Source organism: Myotis nattereri, assembly GCF_964212035.1.
Source record: "Myotis nattereri genome assembly, chromosome: 11".
NCBI lineage: Eukaryota > Metazoa > Chordata > Mammalia > Chiroptera > Vespertilionidae > Myotis > Myotis nattereri.
Genome location: NC_138086.1, coordinates 49,213,061 through 49,225,128, shown reverse-complemented (window position 1 = coordinate 49,225,128; position 12,068 = coordinate 49,213,061). Strand labels below are relative to the sequence as shown.

At 40.2% G+C, this 12,068-nt stretch overlaps 1 protein-coding gene across 1 annotated transcript in view; it reads right to left on the bottom strand.

The window, feature by feature from the left end:
• The window catches only part of MIOS (meiosis regulator for oocyte development), a 36,149-nt gene extending 35,637 nt beyond the window's left edge, over positions 1 to 512 (bottom strand). The window contains exon 1 of the mRNA XM_081101763.1: positions 288 to 512. The gene's annotated coding sequence lies outside the window, so the exon portion shown is untranslated. The remainder of the gene's footprint in view (positions 1 to 287) is intronic.
• Between the last annotated feature and the right edge of the window lie 11,556 nt (positions 513 to 12,068).

Sequence of the window (12,068 nt, the reverse complement as noted above, 5' to 3'; positions counted from 1 at the left end):
GCGGATCCTCGGGTCCTCGGCGAGGACGCAGTTCCGCACAAACCCGCCGCCACCGAGGCTGCAGCGCGGCCCCAGAGCCGGGAAGTCCCTGCGGGAGCTCGGGCGGCCCGGCACCCCGAGGCGCCCTCCGAAGCGCGGCGCGGTTCCCGCAGCGCGAACCCCACTCCCAGCGCCCGGGCCCCGAGGAGGCCCCCGGTCCGCCCCCGCCAGACCTTTCCACGGCGCCCCTGATCCCTCGACTCTGGCCTTCCTTTCGGGAGAACGAGACCCAGCCGGGCCGCACTCACAGACTTAGGAGACCGCGCGGGCGCCGCACAGCCGCCTCCAGCCTGGTGGCCGCGCTCCCGCCGCGGGAGTCGCCCCCGACGCGGGCAAGATGGCGGCGCGGCCAGTAACGTGGGCCCACCCGGCCGGGACCCAGGACCCCACAGCCGCGCCTCCGCGACGACGGAGGCCACGCCTGGGGCTCGGAAGGGGAGTTCCCGCCCCACGAGCCCCGCCCCTTCACGAGCCCTGGAGTTGCCCACCCCGGAGCAGGGGAGAGAGGAAGTTCTCGGGAGACCCCGCCCCCACTTTACTAGTCCGCTCCTGCAGGCCCCGCCCCCAGCGCACTAGTCCGCTCCTGCTGGCCCCGCCCCCAGCACATTGGTCCGCTCTTGGAGGCTCCGCCCCCAGCGCACTGGTCCGCTCCTGTTGGCCCCGCCCCCAGCACATTGGTCCGCTCCTGCTGGCCCCGCCTTCAGCGCACTGGTCCGCTTCTGTTGGCCCCGCCCCCAGCACATTGGTCCGCTCCTGCAGGCCCCGCCCCAAGCTCTGGGGCGGGATCCTGGCCAAGGACCTGGGCAGCTTCTCAGAATCACGGTTATTGTTTTAAGCACTTCATATGCTTTAGTTCATTTGGTATGTTAAAATTTTCATTAAAAATTTAAGTCGATCGATGTATGCGAAAGGCCCAAGTATTTTGTTCACGATTTATTCACTCATTTTCTCATTCCACAACCAAATCTTGGCTGCCTATGGTGTAGCTGGCACCAATGCTGGGGACACCAGAATGAACCTAAAGACATGGTCTCACAGGAAGCAGGCAGACTGGTGCCTCTTTGGGGCTAAAACAGTGTTCCACGGGAGGGGCGCCCCCTTAATTTGGGGGAGTTAGGAACGTTTCTTTGAGGCCCACTCGGTTGAGAAATGAAGGATGAGTATGGGAATAGCCAGGAAAGGGAACAGGATTGGGTTTGGAAGAGAAGAGTCTTCTTGGGTGGAGGAAGAGCAAGTGCAAGGTCAGGGGGAGGGCAAAGCCCTGGGGTAGCAGTGCAGTATGGATGTGTGAGTAGAGGAGTGGGAAGAGATTAAGATGCTGTATCAGAAAGGCATTTGGAAACCAGGTTAGTGAATTTGGATGGACTTTTTCCTAAAAGCATTGGTGAAGTCATTTCATTGAAGGTTTCTAACCAGGCCAGTGGTGTGATCAGTTTGGGGGAGAAAAGGGAGAGGGACAGGGTTAGTATCCCAATGAGAGATGATGGTAACCCAACCTACCAGTCATGTGGAGAGTGGGGATAGAGAGAATTGTGTGACCTGAGGAATGTTTACAAAGTGGGATGATTGACTGAGTGAGGGAGAAAGAGGTTTCTAGATTTCTGGCTCCCCCATTAGAGCAAAAGGTGCTGCACCAGTGTGACAAATCTGACACAGGCTTTCTTCCGCTTTCTGGCAATCTTTGCTTGTCTATTCATGCTTAAAAATGGATGGTGTCAGGCTACTGGTGATTGATTAAAAGAGCTTAGTTCTGATGACCTTCAAGGCAGACCGTTCTGTGGAGTACGTGACTGGCTGGATCCCTGTACTTCCACATGTAAAACTCAGTCTTTACCTGAGAGCAAGTTTTGCCCTGAGGCATCAAGAGGAAATTGTGGTCCTGTAAACATTTGACATGGCTTAGGTAATCTTTTTACAAAGGTTGAAGATGAGATCTGAGATATTTAATAGACATATATTTTTTAATATATATAACTTTTTATTGATTGATTTTTTTTTTAGAGAACGAGAGAGAGAAACACTAATTTATGCATTTATTGGTTGTTTCTTGTATTTGCCCTGACCAGAGATTGAATCCGCAACCTTGATATATCAGGACGATGCTCTAACCAACTGAACTACCTGACCAGGGGCAAGATCTGAGATGTTTTAAAATAGTGTTTTTCAAAAGTATTCTAGCATACTCCCAAATTATATAAGTCAATGCACTTATTCATGTATTTGGGGGATTACATCTAATATTGTCATAAGAAACTTACATAGCTGCCAAGGTTATGATTTTTAATACATTTTTTATTGTTGACACAATTAGCGATGTCTCCTATATCTCCCACTTTTTCTTCCTTCTCTCTGCCTGTGCCCTGCCCAGGCCTTCACCTCATTATTGTCTGTGTCAATGGCTATGCATATATGCACATATATTCTGGGTTTTTTGGTATCCTCACTCGAGGATATTTTTTTCTCCATTGATTTTTAGAGAGAGTGAAAGGGAGTGAGGAGAGAGAGAAACATTAATGTGAGAGAGACACATCTATTGGTTGCCTCCCACATGTGCCCTCCTCACCAGGGATCAAACCTGCAACCGAGGTACATGCCCTTGACTGGGAATCCTGGGAATCGAACCTGCCAACCTTCGGTGCCTGGGCTGGTGCTCTATCTACTGAGCAACACTGGCTAGGGCTGCATTCATATTCTTTGATCGATCTCTCCCCCTCCTCCCCACCTTCCTCTGTTGCATCCAACAAAACTTAAATACTTTAATGATGGTTTCTCACTATTTTCATTTTTAAATTTTGTGAGTAAGCTATTCTTTAGTTACAGGGAATCCTATATTATTCTATTTTTTTTCTTCTTGAACTTTTATTTCCACCCTACTTACTCCCACTGGATTGTCTGTTTGTTTGATAACAAACAACTATAGAGCATATACTATGTGCCAGATACTTTACAAGATAGGTTCACTTAACACTCCAAGGTTGGGTGCCCTGAGAACCATATTCTAAGATGGAGATTAGGATTAGGATACTTATTAAGGAATGTTCTTGGGATCAACCCCTGCAGAAGGTGGGAGAAAGATGCAGGATTGGATGGAGAAGCTGAGCTGTGATTCAATGTCAACAAAGGCCTCAGCCAATTCATGGGAAACTTTAGAACGGGACTGGCCCTTCAGAGATGTCTTGAGTTGGGACAAGGATTCCAGGCCTTTACACTACCCACTGATTTGGATGTGCCATTGATGTGAGCTGTCCTGGAAGGAAGTGGGACTTTGAATGAGTCCACTTTCTCAGGCAAGGCAATCCCTAAAGAAGGCTGACAAATGTTGGTCCATTTTTACTGAACAGGTAGAGTTAATGTGTTAAAAGTTCTATGCCACTAACCGGTTTGGCTCAGTGGATGGAGTGTTGGCCTGAGGACTGAAGGATCTCAGGTTCGGTTCCGGTCGGTGGCACATGCCTGGGTTGCGCGCTTGGTCCCTAGCAGGGGGCGGGGGGGGGGGGGGGGGGGCGTGCAGGAGGCAGCCGATCGATGATTCTCTCTCATCATTGATGATTCTATCTCTCTCCCTCTCCCTCTGAAATCAATAAAAATATATTTTAAAAAAAGTTCTATGCACGTGTGACCTCATCTTCACGATACCTACTATTCAGAATGCAAGGATTGGAGGTAGCGAGGGTCACCCTTTGCAACTGGAAGACTGGCGAGAAAGCCCAAAGCCTATATATGGATGAAAGCACCAGTAGGCATGGTTGGGGTTGCAGGTCCAAGTCACACTCAGCTTTACTGTTAAAAAGTGCTGGTATTTTTGTCTCCATGTCTTTAACTGCTGTGTATACCTGTTCAGTAAAAATGGACCAATGGGTGTTAGACTACCACCCCCATCATTCAGGAGAAATCAGACTCCTCCTCCTGTGGGGATAAGTGAATAAGGGGAGGATTAAGTACCAAAAATTATACACTAGCGGAAGTGTCATATACACTAGCAGGGCATCATATTTGTTAAAGAAAATGGAAATGTCAATCAACATTCCTGTTGGAACTACAATCATTCATCAGTTGCAATCATAGGTTTACTGAGGATACAAGAATTTGGCAAATATCTATGAAAGTGTTCTGTGAGAATCAATAGAGGATAATGTATATTTTGTTATTATTTGTATACTACATACCCCTTTCTATCAGTAGCATTTATAATAAACTTATGGACACATATACACACACACTATTTTTTTTCAGAGAGCCAATGGTTAAATACTTTTCAGAAAACCACTGGGTACTGTCCTTCTTCATTTCCTTCCCTTTTCTAGGCCAATTAACTGCTTCCTAAGTATTTCTCAAAATTATTCACTTCTTTCCAATCCCACTGCTGGTCTTGAGAGCGTTATTGGCTCTCATTGGCATTTTAGTAAGGTTCCTGGTAGGTCTCTCAGTCTCTAGGCTTGCTTTCCTGGAATTAATTCTTCACAAAGTCACCAGAGTGAGTTTTCTAATATGAAAATGTAATCATGTCACGCCTCTGCTTAAAATTGTTTCATGCTTCCTCATTGCCTTCAAGATAAGTTCCAAGCCTTTTAGCATGGCATAAACTTAGTTACTCTCTGGTGCCTGCACTTCCAACCTCTGTGGCACAGTACAGGCTGGTGCCCTCTCTGCAGGTCTTATTTATAGGTAGTATCACACTGCACTGCCATTGCCTTTTTTGTCTAACACTTTATTGTTAAAATTTTCAAACATACAGAAAAGTTGACAGCAAATTCCAACACCTTGATTCTGCAATTAACATTGGACATATAATTGACATATCTTCCCTATCATATATTTATTCATCTACCCATCTTGCTACCCATCTTCTTTTATGATGCATTGCAAAGTAAGTTGCAGACACCAGTACAATTGGCTCCCAAACACTTCAGCATGGTACCATCAACTAGATTTTGATATTTGATTCCCTAAAAAAAAATTTTGGGTAAAATTTGCCATTACCTTTTACTTGCCTATCTCCTCCACTGGGTTGAAGAGACTGGATCTTATTTTATTTGTTTTCTATCCAATGCCTCTCCATAGTAGAAACTAAATTAATGTTTATTAAATGAATGATTTTCAGATTACATCAGATGTTACTTCACTTCTTGACTCATATATAAAAGTAGTTTTGTCACTCCTTTGATTTTATCTCATTATTTCCCTACCCTGAGAATTTGCAGAAAGCAATTTATACTCTACCTGTTCAGAGGCAATTAGGAATTTTGATCTGTCAGTGATCATAGACAAGACACCATGTCTTTCTACAAAGTCCCACAAGGTGGTGCCCAAATATCTTTTTTCAAACAATAGTTCCAGACTACCCAATGTCAGTTCTCACTGATTTGTTTTATCTGGCATTTCTGAATTTGATCACTTAGTATAATAGAAAATATATACTTAAATAAATGTTATGTATAGTAAGTAAAATTATACATGTGTAATTTCAAAATCTATAGTTCTGGATATAAACAATGAACCATGATTCTAATAGTACCTTATATTAGGGTTTATGTCATTAAAAGATTTTTAGCCTGGCCAGTGTGGCTCAATGCTTGAGTGTCGAACCTATTAACCAGGAGGTCACGGTTCCATTCCCAGTTAGGGCACATGCCCAGGTTGTTGTGGGCATTCAGGAGGTAGCTAATCAATGATTCTCTCTCATCATTGAAGCTTCTATCTTTCTCTTCCTCTCCCTTCCTCTCTGAAAGCAATAAAAAGTATTTTTTAAAGTTTTTTTATAACCCTGAATAGTAAAAATATTAATTCACCTCAAGTTCTTTTTACTGAAAACTTTGTCGATGGGTAGTTTACCTTTAGTACATAATTTAAAAGAATAAAAGAAGAAACGAACTATTGTCCAGGTGAAATGATACAATTTAGATGTAACTAAAAAAAAACGATGCCTTTATTACCTTAATTAGTGACAATTTTTTGTAAACCAGAGTTGTAATGGGTTGACATAACGTGAGGTAATAAGTAATTTAATGTTCTTAAAACATTTTTGTTCCAGGAATTCAATAGAGTTACTTTTAAAACTTTCTTTGTTGGATATTCTTATTAAATTTCAAATGGACTGACCAGGAAATTTAAATGGGTGTTGAGTTTCTGAAACTTGTTCAGGATAATGATATGTACCTATATTACTGTCTGTGTTTTTTTTGATCAGGTATCAATTACATTCTCCACAGATCACTGAAATCAGTATAACAATACCAGCTACTCAGACGAACCCAGAGGAGGAAGTTCTTCAGCTCAGGGTTCTAGGAAGTATTGTTCACTGCTTGGATGGCCCAGGCACTAAGATTTACACAATGATACGTGAGACTCAGTGCAGGCTGGAATTTAGCCCAAGGTAATTTGTTCTGAGCCAGTTGCTACTGAGAAAAAAGCCATATTTTTCAGACATAAATTGTTGGCTACAGACCAACAATTGTTGTTCTCCTGCTCTGGCACAAACCTGGATGGTACAAAGGCTTAGCTTCTTCCTGGGGTATTTAGGAATAATGAAAGATGGCCAACTGACTCACAAACACCTAAACTTTATTCCCTCACTAACCCCTGGTATGACCTTCGGATGGGTCACAACATCTGCCCTCTATTTTGCTATCTGTGAAATGGACAAATCAAACAAAAGTGGTATCTCAGTTTCCCTCCAGTTCTGAGATTCAATGCTATCATTTGTTCCCAATACAAGAAAAGTTTAAATAAAGCACTAAGTGGGAAATCAAATAAAGCACTAAGATAGAGCACAAAACTTTCTATTACCTGAAAGTAAAGCCAACTAAATAAAAAAGAAAAGAAAATACTTTCCCCAATAAAAGTAGGATTTGGTCCAAGCTTAAATAGATCTAACCGTTCTCTTTTGTATGACTCTGCATCAAAAACTTGACTGCTCTATCCACTGACTGAAAATAATAATTTTTTTAAAAATCGAACATTCAAACCTATGACAGAACAAAACCTATCCACTTTCAGATATTTCTTAGTAAGGAAAACTGTAATTTTTTTTCAGAGGGCACTCTGTCTTTTTGTCATAAAATTATTTGCTCTTAGTAAAGAATAAATAACGCAGAATAAAATACCAATTATGAAGGAAAATCTTAGAGAAAGATTTTACTAGTCATAAGATTGGTACAGTGGAAATTACCCTGTCACTGTGATTTAGGGTGTTGCATATGTGGCACAATTATTCAAGCCCAGGACCAAGTGCCAAACAATGAAGCAAGACATATCAGGGAGTAAACAATACAAAACTAATTGAGTAGAGGGAATGCGGAAGAGCCAACTCCATCAGAATTGGTGAGGGGTGGAGCACTGGAGTCACGCTGCTCCAGGCTTAAGCAATGCCACATTTTCTACATTTGATTCCCAGTGACAATTTCCACTTCCCTATTGTCTTTGAATGCTTTTCATCCTTTCCTAAGTTCATAAATAAGACCAATAGCATTTTGGTGTTTCTTTAATTTCCTTAAGAATGACATGAGAGAATGTCCAAGTTATACTCTTAAAGACAAGAAGGATAATAAATCCCAGAAACTTCAGAGCTTTGGGGCAAATGTTATAAATTCTACTACACCAAGATTTTATACTGGAAAAAAACAAAAACAAAACAGAAGAGGACTTCTGACAACAAACCAAACTAGGTAAGAGGCTCATTGTCTTCTCACTTCTTGATAAGGTTCTTTTCTATTCTCTAAAGGCATTATGGGAAGTGGGTGAATTGGAAGAAAGATTGTGAAACATTTCACTGTACCTTGATCTCAGTCTAGACCTATGTGATACAAGTTGAAACTGACATGTTACTAGCCTTTTTATTTGTTTCTGCAACATCATGCAGATACAACCTTCTGATATATACAAGTCACCCTAAACTTTGATTCCTTTTAAATGATTCTAGGACCCCCAAATACCATCACTACTGAAATGGAGATCTTGGCACTGGTCCCCAAACAAATGAAGCCAATATAGCCCTGGCCTGTATTTAGAACATTGGTCCTTGCACTGAAGAGTCTCAGGTTTGATTCCCAGTCAAGGGCAGGTTACCTGGTTGCAGGTTTGATCACCCGAGGCAATCAAAGATGTGTCTCTCTCACATCAATGTTTTAATGTCTCTCTCTCTCTCTCTCTCTCTCTCTCTCTCTCTCTCTCTTCCCCCTTCCTCCCTTCCACTCTCTCTAAAATTCAATGGAAATAATATTCTTGGGTGAGGATTAAAAAAAATAAATAAATAAACAAAATTCAACTTAAAAAATAAAGCCAATGTAGATTCTACTTAGGTAGAGTATTAACATTTTTTTTTTAATTGAAAAGGATTTGCTGTTTAGCAGTGCTCTGGAGGAGAGCAATCTGGTGTATCGTGGTTCTCAAGTGACCAATGAACACTAAAAAATTACTTCCAATAATCATTCATTCAACATGTATTCATGGGGTGCTTACTCTAATCCATCTCCAGGAGTAACAGTAAAAATAGTGTACTATCTGCCTTCTATAAAGCCATGCCTCAGACCAATTGTCCAAAGAACATGGACTCCACCCAAGTTGCCTTTCTTTAGTCATCAACGCTACCCATGCTCTCTTATTTGGTCTGTGCATGTCGAATTGCACACTAATTCAATATCATCCATTAAGATTAAGATTTTAGTCTTTAGCATAATGCACCATTTCTCTAGATGCAAAGCTAATTGCCAGATATAAATTGACAGAACACAAGACTTTCTTTTGTGTTATCTACCCAATCAGTTTAGTGCTCATTTCTACACCTGGCAACGAGGGGTGGAAAACCTTGGTTTTAGGTGGTCCTATTTGATGGATGAGCAGGCAGGACTCCAAACCTCCATCCATCAGATTAAAAGCAGAAGGGCTTTCTTCCATTCTGCCCCCACAGGAGTTACCTGTTTGCTTCTTAGAGGCACTATTCTTCTTCAAGTTGTTAAACTACCTCATGAAAAGTTAAACTACCTTCTGAAAAATGTCACTTCTTTATAGCATGATTCTTATCTCACAAAAGTGCAAAATGTGGCAATTGTCCACAGGCCATTTAAAATCTATATGTGACCCTAGCTGGTTTGGTTCAGTGGGTAGAGCGTCAGCCTGGGGACTGAAGAGTCTTGGGTTTGATTCTGGTCAAGTCAAGGGCATATGCCCTGGTTGTGGGCTTGATCCCCAGTAGTGGGTGTGCAGGAGGCAGCTGATCAATGCTTCTCTCTCATTATTGATGTGTCTATCTCTCTCTCCCTCTCCCTTCCTTTCTGAAATCAATAATATATATATATATACATATATATATATACATATACATATATATATATGAAAGTATATAAAAAATAAAATAAAATCTATATGTGTAAATATATAAATATATATGTTTGCTTCCTGGGAAATCCCATTTTACTTCTGCAATGTACCTACTGTTCCTTCTTTCTATTACCAAAGCCCCACAAAACTCCCTCCCTTCCTTAAGAACTGCTTTGTGGTGAGGAGACGATGAAAGCCCAAGCATTCACCTGGACACTTAATTTAATGATGCAAGAGTGGTTATAAGTGAGTCTCAGGGGTCAGGTAGTCCCGAGTTAAGATCCCATTCTGGCATTCTCTAGTATTAGCATAACAGTGGGCAAGTGGCCGAACTCCTTTCTACTTCAACATCCTCATCTACAAAAGTGAATTCTTAGAGTACTTACTATAGGTAGGTGGTTGTGCTTTTGGAGGGCTAGATGCCATAATGTGTGTCAAGCACTTAGCATGGTACCGTGCTTGGTAAAGTGTTCATGCAATGGAAACCATTGTCACAATAAGCAGATGCATACATGCTAACATGTATTCCTAAGAAAGCTGATTTAAAAAAATTATAGCACGAACGATTATATTGCTTTCTCTAGTCATCTTGCTAATCTCTATCTCTGAGACTGTCCTAGAGAAGCCTCCCTGTTAGTTGTGTAGGGGTCAAGTGGCTTCTTGGCTCATGTTTTGTACAACAAACATTGTTAAATGTTAATTGTTGATAAACATCGACTTAATATGGGCCATAACCACAAGGTAGAAAATAGGAAAAAGGGAGAATGGCAACACTACAGGGACCACCTTTCCTGGATAGAAACCTCAGAATACTGACCCTTGTAAACCTACTTCTTATGTTACAGTTTGAAAGGATCTTGATCAATAATTAAATGCACTGCCTCCTTTTATTTAAGTGGGAAACTGAGGTCCCAATGTTACAGAGAGAACCCAGGACTAAATTTAGGTCACTCTTCCACTATATATTGTGCAAACCTTTTATTATGAAAACTTTCAAAAATCAGAAATATAGAAAGACTGGAATAATGAGCTTGTACATGTTCATCATCCAGTTTCAATCATTATCAACCCATTGCCTCTCTTGGAAAACACTGCAGTTTTGCATCTGAATCTGGAGTCATTTATAGTCTTCACAAAGCTGTTTAGAGCTACTATCTAACAGAGCACATACCCCAGGCAAAGAAATGTAAAAATAGAAAGTGAAGAACATAGTATAAGAAACGAAGGCAGACTCAGTAAGTGCCTAAAATGTAAAAAATATGCTCAAGCTGTTTTTAAAACAGTCTGGAAAACATAGATTTGTTCCGAAAGGACACTGTTCCTTTAAATTACTTACTGATCCCACCCAAATCTTGCACCCTGGCCAAATGCCTGACCACTCTTGCTTTAACTTAGTCTAATAAACATGAATAAAAGATTGCAAAAGATCCAAAGCAAGGACCATTTTTATTTCCCACAGAACAGAGATATATTCACTAGCCAACTCTATCCCCAACGATGGTCCTTGCTTTGGTCTTTCCGTAACCAATCTTTAGTTCCTGTTTGACAAACTTTATAAGGTAAGACATAACTGCTTTCTTTTAATCACTTGTAATCAGAGAGGACCACTGTGGGACTGTGGAAGACTAAATTGTTTACATACTTACAATGTGAAGAAAGCTTATCAAAAAATTTTATCCTCTGCTATTACTTAAATCAATTATTAGAAAAATATGACTAATTATAAAATTTTAAAATGTAGAAATTTAACATTTATTTAAAGTTATTTAAAAATTAATTTTTAATGTACATTCTACTGCATAGCAAAATAATAATGTTAATATCTTTGGGGTATCTTTTCCTTAATTTTGAACATGTTTTTATAATTAAGTATTAACTGCAGAATACTTTAAAACTTGGCAAGTATGGCAATTTGAACAAAATATTTATACATCATTTTATTTTTAGGTAGAAACAAATGAGATGCACTGTGAATAAAATTGTTAAACTCTGCTGAAAGATAATTTCATTTATGAAAAGTATAAAATATAAAGTCTCTTGGAGTTATTGATCCTAATAGTTACTACCAAAATTTTAGGCAAAAATATGACATTTGGTTAAGTTTAATCTTTTTTCTGCATTTATAAAATTTAGCCAATAGTAAACATAGAGGTTTATATTTCTTTCACTTAATAATGGCATCCTCCCCACCCCGAAACCTGTTTTACTTGTATGTGATATTTAAATGAGAGAAAGATGGGAATTATTAAAAATGGAAGCAAAATAAAACATGGTAAATATTAGAAATAAATGGGCTTTTAAGATGCCAAACTAATAAAGGTTTCAGAAAGTCAGGAAAACAAAAAACAAAAAAACTAAAAAAAGAAAAGTGGAAAGATATAAGCGTGCCCTATGGCCAATATCAGAAAACAGAAAGGAATACCAGACTTTGGTTTGGGAGAGCTAAATAAAAAATGTTAGAGCAAATAGTAATAAAATATGAGACATTGTGATTATTACTAATGATTAAGTTACATTAGTGGACATAGTCTGTCGGAGGTTCAGGTAGGAATTCATGATTATATTTCAAGAAAACTATGAACAGGTGCTTAGTTTTGGAGAAAGATAAGTCGTAATTTAAAGCCAGCATTTTCAAAGCCCCAAATGAGGCCTACAAATGAAAAAAAAAAGTGGTTTTCTTCTCCTGATGCCACATGGTTATAACCTTTAGGTTT